This window comes from Physella acuta, unplaced genomic scaffold (genome assembly GCF_028476545.2).
Source record: "Physella acuta isolate Inbredline_101_S28 unplaced genomic scaffold, ASM2847654v3 ptg000734l, whole genome shotgun sequence".
NCBI classification, from domain to species: domain Eukaryota; kingdom Metazoa; phylum Mollusca; class Gastropoda; family Physidae; genus Physella; species Physella acuta.
In genome coordinates, this window is record NW_026732252.1 from 7,557 (window position 1) to 22,068 (window position 14,512).

A 14,512-nucleotide genomic window follows, 5' to 3' on the forward strand; every position below is an offset into this window, starting at 1 on the left:
GATGATGGGGAAGCGAGTCGACAGTTCAATCAGTGGGTACGGTCCGCGTGATGGGGTGACGAGATGGTAGAGGAGGGTGGGGGGGGGGGCTGTAGTCGTGATTTGGGTGGTTCGAATTGGATGAGGCTACTTAAGGGGTGTGAGGAGATAATGGTGGGTGGGTGGAAGAGTGGGGGGGGGGGGTTGGGGTAGAGTGTTGATGTAAGCTGATGTGAGAAGGTACTTGTGATGAATATGTAAGGTAGTAGTTTTAAGGCAGGATTGGTCTTAATGAGGTAATATGAGGAGCTCTGAGTAAGTAAGTGTTCATAGGATGGAGGTATATTGTGTATACGGGTTTGTCCCTATTTTTGCAATGAGCGATTTGGCATTGTAAGGTATTCTATTAGGTATATGTTATATGGTGACGTTAAGTATTAGCTGTTATGGCGATTTGTCTGTAAGAGAATATTTGGTGTATGAAAATATTTAGTTTAACGTGGTTTTTATGTTTACAACCCCACCCCCTACCCAATTTTACACACATCGTCACAAAAAGCCAGACACCCTCTCCCGTAAATGAACGTAATACCTGAGCCTACCCCCCCCCCCCCCCCCCCCCCCCCCCCCACCCGTCTTCAAAATTGTAATTTTGTTTTTAAAACATCGATTTCTTTCTACATTATTTTCTGAACTCCGTCAACATTGAGTACGTGTATTATCTTTTAATTAAAATTAACAAAAACATCCTTTCAATAAACAACGCGAAATAAAGGCTAAAATTCAGTTTCTAACATTAATTTTAGAATGCCGAAGTGTCTCGTAAGAAAATCTGAGCACCCCTTCCACCCTCGTCTCAGACACTCTTTACAAAACACGAACGCCTCCCCCTAGGAATGTGACGTCGTTTAACGACAAAATCAGAGTTGTTTTGGGTCAATTGTCATACGTAAGGTAGTTTTTAGAGCGAGATTTTAAAAAAATGTTGAATATTTATACTTTCGTATCAATCTTTAATTAAATAGATGGGCATTGACAATGTTAATGTACACAAATAAAGTAAGTCTTGAACAGTTACAATAGACTCACGAGTAGCCTACCTCACAGGCATGACCAAAAATCAATAAATAAAATACATACCTTGAGTTAAAATTCTATACCCAACTCCACTTATTATGTATTGTATTTTTAACACCGAATATAAATTTAAAACTAGTTTTTAATTATTTATTTTTTTCGTTCATCAATGCTGCTTTTGTTTTGCTGTTTACTTTGTTTTTTTTTTCTCTCTTTGAATATAAAACAGTATTGTGGGCGTATCCCCTCGCTCTACAAAAATCTGGCATCAAATCTCGTTTCAACGCTGACAATACCCGGATAAAATATTAATCTTGTTAAGCCGCTGGGATAGCCATTAAGATAAAGGCGTCATGGCGGCCGTCACAAGCACATCGCATGTGTACAAAGGCGTCACCGTGAGTCTCTTTAGCGGTAGTTTACGTGGTAAAGTGAGTCGAGTCGGTTTAAAGGGGGGTGGGGGATGGGAATCCATTAACGATGTCACAGTCATAGTAGGATGGGGGAGTGGGGTTCAGAATTTTGTGAAGTGTGACTGGGAGGGGGGGGGGGTTGATAAAACACTTTTGCTTTTCTTAAATTAAAAAAAATGTTAGAAAACTGAATGTTTATCTTTTATTTCGCATTTTTAAAAAAGCTGTTTTTGTAAATTTCAATTCAAAATTAGTAAAATACTTAATATTGACCGAGCTCAGTTTTTTTGGACAGAAGTCAATGTTTAAAAAATAAATAAAATAAAAATGCAAAATGTTGATGGTCGGACATTATATTACTTAGTTATGATGCCAATGTAAGGGTTGGGGGGGGGGGGGGTAAGAACTGGCTTTTTTGTCAAGATTTATGGCTATGGGAATGGGCTAAGGGAAAAGCATATTTAAAAGTATGTCGTCATTTATGAATGACGTCAAACAAATCCAGACGATTCACTGTCTACAGTGTACTATTTTATTTTCTAAGTACAAGTTTGGTGTTGATTAGTTTAAATGAAGACCATCAAACCCCCTCGGCATTTTGTGGGGGCGTTAACTAGAATAGCTAATAGTGGAACTAATGAGGTGGGGGTGAGGATTATGCGTAGGAGGGCTGGATATGGGGTGGGGGGTGTATGGAGGAAAATAATATGTTGGAGAAAAATGTGGGGTGAGGGTTGAGGGTTGAGTGTGGGATAGGCATGGCAGTTGTAAGCATTGAATGTGTGGGTTATTAATCGCAAGGGGGGGGGGGGGGAATATAGTGAGTGGACAAGTACAGTTAGTGCAAGGATTTAGATGTGGGTAGTACTATGTTGGTCGGGGATTGAATTGGGTGTGGGAACAAGTAGTGATGGGGCAATGATTGTATGAAGGGAATGCAATATGGATGATTGAACTGAGTGTGTGAGGTAGCAATATGGGGGGTTATGGATTGAATTGGGTTATGGGACAAGTAATGATGGGGCAGGTATTGTGTGAAGGGGCTGAAATTGTGGGGATCGAATCGTGAATGTGTGGGGACAAGCAGTGTGGGGTGATGCAAGAACAAGCAAAGTGCGGAAGAAACACGAAAATAAAACACAAGTAATAGAGAACAGTGAATGAACTAGCCTAAAGACTACAATAAAAGAGCTAATGTATAACTCAACAATTAAAACAACTATCGTACTGCTAACCTGGTACAGTCAATAAACACATCTGTTGACTGAGCATTTCAGTCACATTAAACTCCCGACTTCTGTGACGTCCGCCGTTCTCAATAGACCTATTTGTTTATAATCAAGGGTTCGTAGACACCATAAACTACACATAACACTAAAATTAAACTAGTTGTTGAGACATAGCGATCTAATCATTTTATTTTCACGAACTAAAACAGGATTGTAATAAAAACGGTCTTAATTTGGGTAGAAAATGGAGGTAGTGGTTGTGAGAAGCAGTTTAACATTTGAGCAAATGAATTTATTTTATGCTACATTGACACTTTAACTTAGACTACAAATGTTATTTTTTTTTAAAATATATTTCTTTTGTGTATGTGTGTGTGTGTGGGGGGGGGGGGGGGGTATCAATATTTGTGCTGGATTTAGTAGAAAATTACAAAAAAGATTATTATTTAATTATTATTACTTAAACACAAAATTTTCTAGTTAATATTTGTGCAATTAAGTAATTTGATAAATAAGCAATCGATTGATATTTACGAACGTAGTTACATTTCAAATGTATAAAAATATGAAAGTTAGTCTACACTTCACGCTAACAAAACGGTCAAAATAAATAGCGTATTTCAATTTTTTTCATTATTAAAAGTAACATACAAAAACAAAATTCTCTCTACACAATAATTAAAAAAAAAACATAAACAACTAATGAGAATATAATAATTTTAAAAAAAAACATTATTTTCCTGTTCGTGAATACATTTTGGGTTGTCTTTCCGCGCTAATGTTAGCGGTGGTTGTTCCTGGGTCGCTGGAGCATCGGAAATTTCCAATAGCGGGGCTTTCAATTAGCCGCAATCTAAATAGTAATGTCAGCGGGACCTCGAGTAATAGCTGGGAGCACCATAGACCCAGTCCTGCTATCGGATTAACGGGAACGCTAATCTGATTCTCTGCTCGTCCCTGGGAATTGTCAGGATGGCAGGGAAAAAAACAGTGGCGACTGGCAAAAGGTTTTGATGCTGGGGGGTAGTTAGAGTATGGGCGGGGGAGGGGGGGGGGTTGGATGGGGGGGGGGGGGCTGAGGGGGTGGGGGTTGAATGGGTTGGGTTATTGAGGGGGTGGGGGTTAGATGAGTTGGGTTACTGAGGGGGGTGGGGGTTGAGTGAGGTGGGTTACGGAGGGGGTGGGGGTTGAATGGGTTGGGTTACTTAGGGGGGGGGTTGAAACGTATTATTTAAGGCGTGGATGGAACAACACAATTATTTAGAGTTGTGGGTGGATTACTTACATTGTTCAGGGTGAGGGTAGCATTAGTAAGTTTAGTAAGGGGTGGGGTTGGAAAAGTTACATTGACGGGGTTGGGTGGATAATTTCGTTTGCTAAGGGTTGGCAGTGGAACAGTTAGATTAGTTACGGGGTGGGGATTGAATTATGTTGACTGTTAAAGTGTAGTAGTAGGTCCAGTGAAATCATTGTTGATTGGGAGTACCGTTTGTAGAGCTTGGTGAAGTTAAACGATTTGGTGTCGTAGTTCTGGAGCATCGAGTCTAGTTATGTTTAGGTATCGAAATTTGATATGTGTTGTGAATGTAGTAGAGTATATCGAGTAGTCGAGTTTATCGTAAGATAGATAATTTCAATTCAGTACGGAACACACTATAAAGAAAGGTAGGCGTTCTCTAGTTGAAAAATCTTGAGTTTTTTAGGAATCTATATTACCACTCTTAAAGTATTAATATATAAATATTAAATAAGATGGAATTTATAACTAACCATGAACTTTGGGTTTTTTTCTTTCAAATTATATTTTTTTTTATATTTAATCAATAATTCTAGAGATGTCTAAAACAGTTCCCGTGTTTGATATTTTCGAAGGCGTCCCTTATTTAAGGGATCCAAAATTTTATACAAAACTTTAAACATACCCATCTATAATAAATGTATGTCATCAAAATTGAATAAAAGTATGTTATAATAAATCTACCACTTTTAGACTTTCAAACAAAATCTACAGTTAAGTATTCAATAGGTAAAATATATTATTTTTACAAAGTTACATAGCTAATATAAAAGATTTGTTATAGTTATTACATAATGAAATTTATATCGTTTTATTGTGTTTTTCAAGCATGTCTTAGCTACACTTCTTTAACTTAACTATTATTGTGAAAGTAGTTTCCCTTAAAAGAAATTTTTGTACTGGGATTTTCAAATGGGAGGTAATTCGTTGCTTAACTTTACATTAATTTCGAATTCCTGCACCTTAGGTTGACCGCTTACATATAAATACAACTTTAAGTTATTATTTGCTATTGTAAAAAATATATAGAGCTTAAGTTCTACACAAATTAGTTTGATAATTTTTTTAAATATTTTTAAGTTGAAAAACAAATACATCATTAGCCGTTGTAGATTGCAATACTTAGTATTAGTAGACATACAGTATTAATTAATCGTAAATCAGTGGCGTAGCCAGGATCGTCTCATGAGGGGGTTCAATTTTTTTCCAGCTTTATATATATATATATATATATATATATATATATATATATATATATATATATATATATATATATATATAAGGCTGGAAATAATCGTTACATATTCACACAATGTAGACATTTTAAAACTATAACTAAAGACAGTCAAGCTTAAAACAGGTAAGATCCGTTTTGGAACTCACATTGGGAGGACTGCAGAGAGCCCAACACCACAAGAACTTTTTTTTCAGTGTTTTTTTCCAGACTTTTTTCAATTTTTTTTAAATATCTCCACACTATAATTTAAAAGACAGACATTAACAACTAATGGAATATAATAATTAAAAAAAACGGTTTTTTTTTCCTGTTAGTGAATAAATTTTGGGTTGTCTTTCCGCGCTAATGTTAGCAGTGGTTGTTCCTGGGTCGCTGGAGCATCGGAAATTTCCAATAGCGGAGCTTTCAATTAGCCGCAATCTAAATAGTAATGTCAGCGGGACCTTGAGTAATAGCTGGGAGCACCATAGACCCAGTCCTGCTATCGAATTAAGGGGAACGCTAATCTGATTCTCTGCTCGTTTCTGGGAATTGTCAGGATGGCAGGGAAAAAAACAGTGGCGACTGGCGAAAGGTTTTGATGCTGGGGGTAGTTAGAGTATGGGGGGGGGGTTGAATGGGGGGAGGGGTTCTGATGGGGTGGGGGTTGAATGGGTTGGGTAACTAAGGGGGTGGGGGTTGAATGAGGGGTTATGAAGGGGTGGGGTCTGAATGAGTTGGGTTACTGAGGGGATGGGAGTTGAGTGAGGTGGGTTACTGAGGGGGTGAGTGTTGAATGGGTTGGGTTACTAAGGGGTGGGGGCTGAATGATTTCAGTTACGGAGGGGGTGGGGCTAGAGCGAGGTGGGTTACGGAGAGGGTGGGGGTGAATGAAGGGTTACTGAGGGGGTGGGGGGTGGGGGTTGAATGAGTTGTTTCACTGAAGGGGGTGGGGTTGAAACGTATTATTTAAGGCTTGGATGGAACAACAAAATTATCTAGAGTTGTGGGTGGATTACTTACATTATTCAGGGTGGGGTAAGTTTAGTAAGGGGTGGGGGTTGGAAAAGTTACATTGACGGGGTTGGGTGGATAATTTCGTTTCCTAAGGGTTGGGAGTGGAACAATTAGATTAGTTACGGGGGGGGGGGGTTGAATAGTTGGTTAATTGATGAAAAGGGGATGAAACAGATTATTGAACAGGTGGGAGTGGGGGGGGGCAGTTTGGTCATTGAGGAGCTGTGGGTGTATCTTTTAAATTATTGAGGGATGGGTTGGAAAAATTTAGATACTGAATTAAATTTTCGGATTAGATCAGTTAGATTATTTAGGGTGTCGGGATTGGTAGGATTGGTTAATTGATGCTGTGGGGATGACATATTTTTTTAGGTTATATTATTAAAGGGGTGGGGTGGGACAGGTACGTAATTGAGGTGAGTGTGAATCATTTAGATTATTGAGGGTGGAACAGTTAAATTATTGAGTGGTGGGGATTTATTTGTTATATTGTTTGTCAGATCGTTTGTCAGATATTTCATTCAGTTCGTTTGTTAGATTAAAAAAAAAGCTTGTTTAGTTCGGGTTCAATGAACTCCCAATGAACATGGCGTAGGTAATAGAACATGTCAATGCAGGGGTTTGATGGCTACGTATAAAGGTTATGGCGTGGAGTGGGGTGGGGTTTCTTCTTCTTTTTCGTTCTTAATTTTTAGTGTTGCAGGGGATCGAGCCTTATCTGCCAGAGGGTTTGAACTCAATCTTTTTTTTTTAATTTATCAACCATTAGCTTTTGCCGACTCGACCACGCCTCCATCACAATTAAGGATACGTGTCCACATGGTAATGCGCTATTGAGGCCATTGACTCCGATTTCAGCCTGCTTTTCTTTTTGGATTTGCTTCCATAGGCTTTGTCCAACCAAGAATAAACTACAAGGAAGCAGTTGCTTGATTTTGGAGTTGTCTCTCCTAGAAGAGGGTTCGAACTCGAGACTTTTCGGTTTAGCAACCATGAGCTTTACCGACTCGACCACGCCGACCCATGGGGTTTGGTGGTCAGGGCATGACGAGAAAAAACATATCTATTATTGATTTAAATGGAATAAACAACACCATGGAATATAAATGCCAGTTTCATACAATTTTCAAACCTGTTAATAACGTTTTGGTTTGATCAAGTTAAAGACAAACATCTTTTATCAAGTTTGTAGAACGACTTTTTATACAAATGATATCTGGCATGTTTTAAATATTACAATGAATAAAAAAATATATAACTATAGAATAACTATAATATTCTGAAATCATTGTCATTATCACCTTTCCCCTTTCTTGGCCAAGAAACATGATGCAGATGAAGTAGAGTTTACCTGTTTCTATGACCTCGGCATACAAGGGAATAGTGTGCTCAACACCCTACCTCGCCGCCTTTGATTTTTTAACGTAAGTTAGGTACCAATCATAGCTGGGTGGACTCAAGGACGTCTACAGACTCGGGCCGAAGATCCGAACTCGAGATCTTCGGGTTAGCAGTCTCTCCCTCTCGACCACGACATTCCAATATTCCAAAAATAGTAATAAAAAATGAAGCCCATCTTAACGAAGAAGACTACAGTCAATTGCCTTGCCTATTATTGTTAGTTGGACAAAGGCTGTGGAAGCAAATAAAAGGAAAAGCAGGCTGAAAACGGAGCAAAAGGGCAATACGGTGTACCACATGTTGACACGTAATACTTTATTGTGTTGGAGGATATTCACTTCAATCCTAGAATAAAGAACAAGCAAGAAGAAAACACGACTAGACTTCTTACAGCACTTGATATAACATTTTTTTTTCAGTGCTGAATCCTACAACAATAGGAATGTTTTAAACAGAAAATAAATAAAAAAAAAAACTAAAATATCCGTGTTAAAACATCGCTCAAACTAAAGTCAAAGAACGATTAGCACGTTTCATTGTCCTATTTTATTTCCTAATTTAGGCTACATAAATAGTCGGGCTGATCATGAAAGTGAACACTTCAGGGGAACTAACCCATTTAAAAAATATTAAAGATTATTAAAACAAATTAATCTAGTTGACCAAAACTAAATGATAGTTAAAAATAAATTTGACAAGGCGTACATTATGCATCATATTAATGAGTTTTAAAAAATAACATTTAAAAATACGTACGCTTATTAACATATTCACTTCTCAACAAAATAACTACGCATAGTATGTGATCTTATAATGACGAAAAATTGCCATTTAATTAATGCCACATGCAAATAATATAAGAGAAGTCACAAATATCATTTTATTTTAAATGCATTAAAACGCATCTTTTTTAGCTCTTTAAAACTAGAAAGCTAACAACAAAATGTAAAACTATATAGGGAGGTAACTCTACAATAAGACATATTATTTTTCTGTCTCTTGTTATTTCTCTTTAGATGGGAAAATAAACGAAGTATTCATCTTATTATGTGTGTATATTTTTTAGCAGGTAGAGTGTAAAATAAAATAGTGTCACAGTTACATCTCTGAATAGCAATTTTGTATTTTAAGGAAAAAAAAACACCATATACTTGTAGAAAAACTAAATGACACATATTTGAAACATTTTTAAAATTAACAATCAGTTAAAAATATCCTTCATGTCATAGACATTGTTATAAAGGGAGGCACCTTTTGATTTAAAACTTTTTTTTCTATTTTGCAGTAGTCTACCTTTCAATACCCTTGAGCAGTAAACCATGTTTACAATACTATTTCTCGATAGTGATTGTTCTAACAACATTTAATCAATTTAAAAACAATCGATATATTTGTATGTTATCCATTTTTGATAGGTCTGTACATAAGCATTGCTTATCAAAACTCTTTTAAAATAAACCCACCACTTTCTTCAAATCTGATTACAGAAATCAACCATAGAACAATCTCCTAAAACTATACTTGAATATATGACGTCAACTGAACGTCAACTACAGAGAACTATTGTCGATCATTGATTACGTGTGAGTGTTTATATGGATATAAAAATCTACACTTAACTGATGGTCTTAACTGAGGTGACCCTTCCAGGTAACTACAATCTGGGAACAGGGCATTACCCCTCCGTCATTTATTCACCGGACATCCCCCCCTCTGCGTTAACCCCCCCCCCCTCCCCAGAGCAATCACCCCCCTGTCAGTTACACCCCTGTCAATTACCTACCGCCAAGTAGGACGTTACCCCCCCCCCCCCCCACGTCAAAGTTTAAGGTACAGTTAAGGTAAGGGCTAGAGTTTGGTTTGGGGTTAGTGTTCGGGTTAGGGTCTTAAAAAATATTCTAGGATTGGTTTTGGGCTTAGGTTAAGTTTTAAGCTGAGGTGAATGTTTAGGTTTTTACTAAATATTAGGTTAAGGTAATATATAGGTATAGAGTTGGGGTTAGCGTCAGGATTTTTTAGCTCTGGGGAGGGGGATGGTGGAGGTAATTCCCCATGACAGGAGGAGGGGGTAATTAATCCGGTGGAATGTCGGGGGAGGGGCGAATTTCCGGGCGGTAATTGACGGTGGGGGGGGGGGGGGTAATGTCCTAGGCCCATAAAATATAGGGTCTTCGGTAATACGGTGGTTACATATTATTAAATATACGTGATCCGTTGGTTTTTAAGTCAGTGTCTTGCTGCGGTTTACAGCATACACTTCTAGGTCAAGAACATATACTGCCAGGTCAAGCAGAGAAACTTCCAGGTCAAGCACAGACACTTCAAGGTCAAGCACAGACACTACAAGGTCAAGCCCAGACACTTCCAGATCAAGCATAGACACTTCCAGGTCAAGCCCAGACACTTCAATGTCAAGCCCAGACACTTCAAGGTCAAGCCTTGACACTTCAATGTCAAGCCCAGACACTTCAAGGTCAAGCCTTGACACTTCAAGGTCAATCCCAGACACTTCAAGGTCAAGCCCAGACACTTCAAGATCAAGCATAAACACTTCCAGGTCAAGCCTAGACACTTCAAGGTCAAGCCTAGACACTTCAAGGTCAAGCCCAGACACTTCCAGGTCAAGCCTAGACACTTCAAGGTCAAGCCCAGACACTTCAAGGTCAAGCCCAGACACTTCAAGGTCAAGCCCAAACACTTCAAGGTCAAACCCATACACTTCAAGGTCAAACCCAGACACTTCAATGTCAAGCCCAGACATTTCAAGGTCAAGCCCAGACACTTCCAGGTGAGGTATGGGAGGGGAGATGTGGGCGGGAGGTGTGGTATGGTAGGGGAGGTGGGGGTGGGGCGGTGGAGGTGTGAGGTCTGAGGTCTGAGGTGTTGGAGGGGAAGTGTAGATGGGGAGATGAGGTATGGTAGGGGAGGTGGGGATGGGCGTGGGGCGGTGGAGGTGTGAGGTCTGAGGTGTTGGAGGGGAAGTGTAGATGGGGAGATGAGGTATGGTAGGGGAGGTGGGGATGGGCGTGGGGCGGTGGAGGTGTGAGGTCTGAGGTGTTGGAGGGGAAGTGTGGGTGGGGAGGAGAGGTATGTGAGCCGTGGACGTGGATGTGTGTGTGAGGAGGAGTGTAAGGTAAACCACTGACACACCCAGGTCAACCACTGACATAAAGAGTACAATCACTGACCTGGTGACTTCAGCAATTAACATTATCAGTGACACATATAACTTAACCCAGTCATATCATTATTAAGTAAGATAATTATCTCTACAGCCAAAAATTAATTGTAAGCATTTATCATCAAAAACATCACAAACCGACAGACATATATACGGGTATCTAAAAACATCAAAGAGTAAAATAATTTTGCTTGACCATTATTAAAACATTAATTATCGTCTTGGTGAAATAATATCCGAGTACATTAAAAAAAGATGCCTACTTTTAAATAGATTTTGTTTATTAAATGGTGATATGACTATTGAGCAATGCTTGTGTTTAAATTGACCTGATGATTGTGGACTGTGTGTTAGTACTTTACAACTCTGGGAGTTTAGAGGTCAACAACCGGGGATAGTGTCAAAAGGTAATGTGATAAGAATTAGATAGAAATTTAACGGTGTAGGTAAAATAGGTGTGTTATAACTCTCTGAGAGATTAGAGGTCAACAACCGGTGACAGTGTTAAAAGGTAAGCTTGATAGGAATTAGATAGAAATTTAATGGTGAGGTAAAATAGGTGTGCGTGGTGGGGTGGGATGAGAAGGGGGTGTAAATCAATTAATAAGTGAATTAGCAAATGGTGTAGGGGACCACATACAATAGTTGCTTACCTGGAGATGAGGGAAGTCAGTGCCATAGTTGTTGGTAGGGTGTGGGGGGGGGGGGGGGGAACTGATGACGCCTATGAGACGATGGTATATCATCATGTCTCTTCTAACATTCATTCATCACGTGGGGAGAAGTAAGCGGGTGCAAAAAAAATGTAAGGTCGTCATTTTGTTTTTTAGTTGATGTTTTAGATTTCAACGACATGTTTTATAAAAACATCTTGTATTTCGGTGGCTAGGCGGAAGTGGCTCTATTACCAGGTTTTTTAAAAACAGTTTTGGACGATATTCAGCGGGTAATTTTTGAGGGGGTTGCAGGATTTTAAAAAAATAAATAAAAGGATTTTCATATATAAATAAATACCGCCCTAATATCTCTTCCGGCATTCCCATTTAGAGAAATCAAATATCGCCTGAAGAGGATTTTGAAAAAAAAAAGATAATTGATGCTTGTTTTCTTCTGTTTGACGTGTTTTGTTTCTGTGATACCCTACAGTTGTAGTTTTTTTTGAGTGTTTATTTCTCCATGAGTTATTTTTGGGCTCAGTACACCCACTCGTCTCACATACAACAACACTGTACCCCCATACATACATATGCATACAATGTGTGTTGTGATGGTGTAATTACGAATAGAACAATATAAGAAGCGTTTGTATGTGTAAAAATATATGTGTGATCATGTGAACGATTTGAATGTGTGTAAATGAATGGATAGGACCAGCGGGGCCTAGTGGTAGAGCTCTAGAGTAATAACCGTAAAGTCTCGAGTTCGAATCAGGCTTAAAACAGTAGAAAGATTGGAAAGTTAATGGCGGCTGGTTATAGTCCTAACCACACAATCCTTTCATATGCCGAGGTCACAGAAACACGTGAGCTCTACTTCACTTGCCCCATGGCCGTATGATCCAAAAAGGAACTTTCTGTAATGTAACAATATCTAATTATTTTACATGTATTTACAGTTCAAAGTTCAACTGCCCGCGTTGTATCTTCCCTCAAATGCAACAAACTCCCGTTTTCACTCATTGTTTTATGAATTATTCAAAGATCGTCACACACAGCGTAGTGCTTTGTTGTTAATTTAATTGCTTATACATCAAAGATGTATGAACCATGGCCCCTCAGAAGCAACGAGTTGTAAACAAAAATACTCTCCAAGCTAAATAGCTACAAAAGCGTGCACACTTATTTCCTTGATCTAAATTACCTTTGTTCTTCTTTGCGATCAATAATATTTCCACATAAAATTTCTGGAAGTACTGTTTAAACACTGACAATAAAATGAAGCAACGTTTGAACTCAGAAAAGGTGTGTGTGTGTGTGGGGGGGGGGGGGGTGTTGTGTACTTGTTGACTCGGGTTAGGGGAGGGGAAAAAAGCAGTAAGTTAAAGATGGAATGTCAGGTTAGAAGGGCTGTCTTACGTTAAAAGCTTGGCAGGGGAAAAGGCATTATGTGCCAAATGGGATTTCAAGCGATGCTGACATTTACACGGGGAAGGTGGAGGAGGGGAGGTGGGGGAGCGGTGTAGGGGGTAGGGGAGGTGTCATTGGGAAGGAGAAGTATCAGAGGGGAGTCGGGGAAGGGGAGGTGGGGTAGGTGAGGGTGTCGATCAGGAGGAAAGGTATGGGAGGGGAGGTGTGGTGTGGGAGAGGTGGGGGAGGGGAGGTGGGGCAGGGGAGGTGTCAATGGGGAGGAGATGTATGGGAGGGGAGGTGTGTAAGTGTAGGTGTAGAATGGGAGGTGTGTTTGGGATAGTGCGGGGGTGAGGGGTGAGGTGGGGGAGGGAAGGTGTGGGATGGTAGGTATGTAAGGTGAGGTGTGGGTGTGGAGGTGTGGGAGGTCATGTCTGGGAGGGTAGGTAAATGTAGTTTTTTTTTAAAGTAGGTGTGGGGGGATAAGTGTGGGGGGGATTATAAGGGTGGGTGACAAATACCCTATTGCTGACGCCACAATTAGTCAATGAACATACCCAATATAAAGCTGTTACTGCAGTTTTTGGGGTTGCGTCTCCAAAATAAATTTTAAAATTTCATCCAAATGTCAGGAATTACGAATTTTTTGTCCTGATTTTTTTTCCCCGTTGTCGGTTACTTTCACCATTTTTTCATAGAACAGACGGCGCTGAGCACTTTAAAACAAGTTCCTTCTGCTGGACACTTTTCATTTATCAGGTTGCATTAAACACAATTTGTTTCATGAGGCGTACGTTATATAAACAAGCATTGTAGGCCTACTTTACGATTTCAACATATTTCAACAAAAGTTATTAAAATGTGTTATGGGACGGAGTGGTCTAGCGGTAGACCGTAAGGCTAACCCGTAAGTCTCGAGTTCGAATCCGGGTTCAAGTCAGTAGAACGTCCCTGATGGGTACCCAACTCCCGTTAGGAAGAGTAAAGGCGGCTGGGCATAGTGCTAACCACACTATCTCTTCATATGTCGTGGTCACAGAAACAAGTGAACTCTACTTCACTTGCCCCATAGACCGTCAGGTTTGAAAGGGAAACTTTACTTTTTATTAAAATTTACAATAACGTTTTACGTGTAGTTTAGTCAGTTGATGATGGGGCACATCCAATAATCTGAGTGAAATTTTCACCAAAAATTATAATGCTTGGCAACACAACTTTTTAATTTTTTTTTTAAAAATCAAACAGCCATTATTGAATGGCCAACAAAATGTCAACGAAAAGGGAAACAAACGGAAGTCTAAATAATAATCATTAAAAAAGTTTTAAAAAACCCACGTTTTCTGATTGAACTAAAAAGTAGAAAATAAATACTATACATCACAATAATGCAAGCGATCACTCTACTTTAAGCGATCAAAAACGTGGGGCGCCGAAGTAAAAGTTATATTACTATTGATTAGATAATACTATTGACTTATTAGGGAGCTTATAGAGAGTCAACAGTATTAGAAACTGTAAGAAAATCACGGCGCCCCACGTTTTTGATCGCTTATAGTAGAGTGATCGCTTGCATTATTGTGATGTATAGTATTTATTTTCTACTTTTTAGTTCAATCAGAAAACGTGGGTTTTTTAA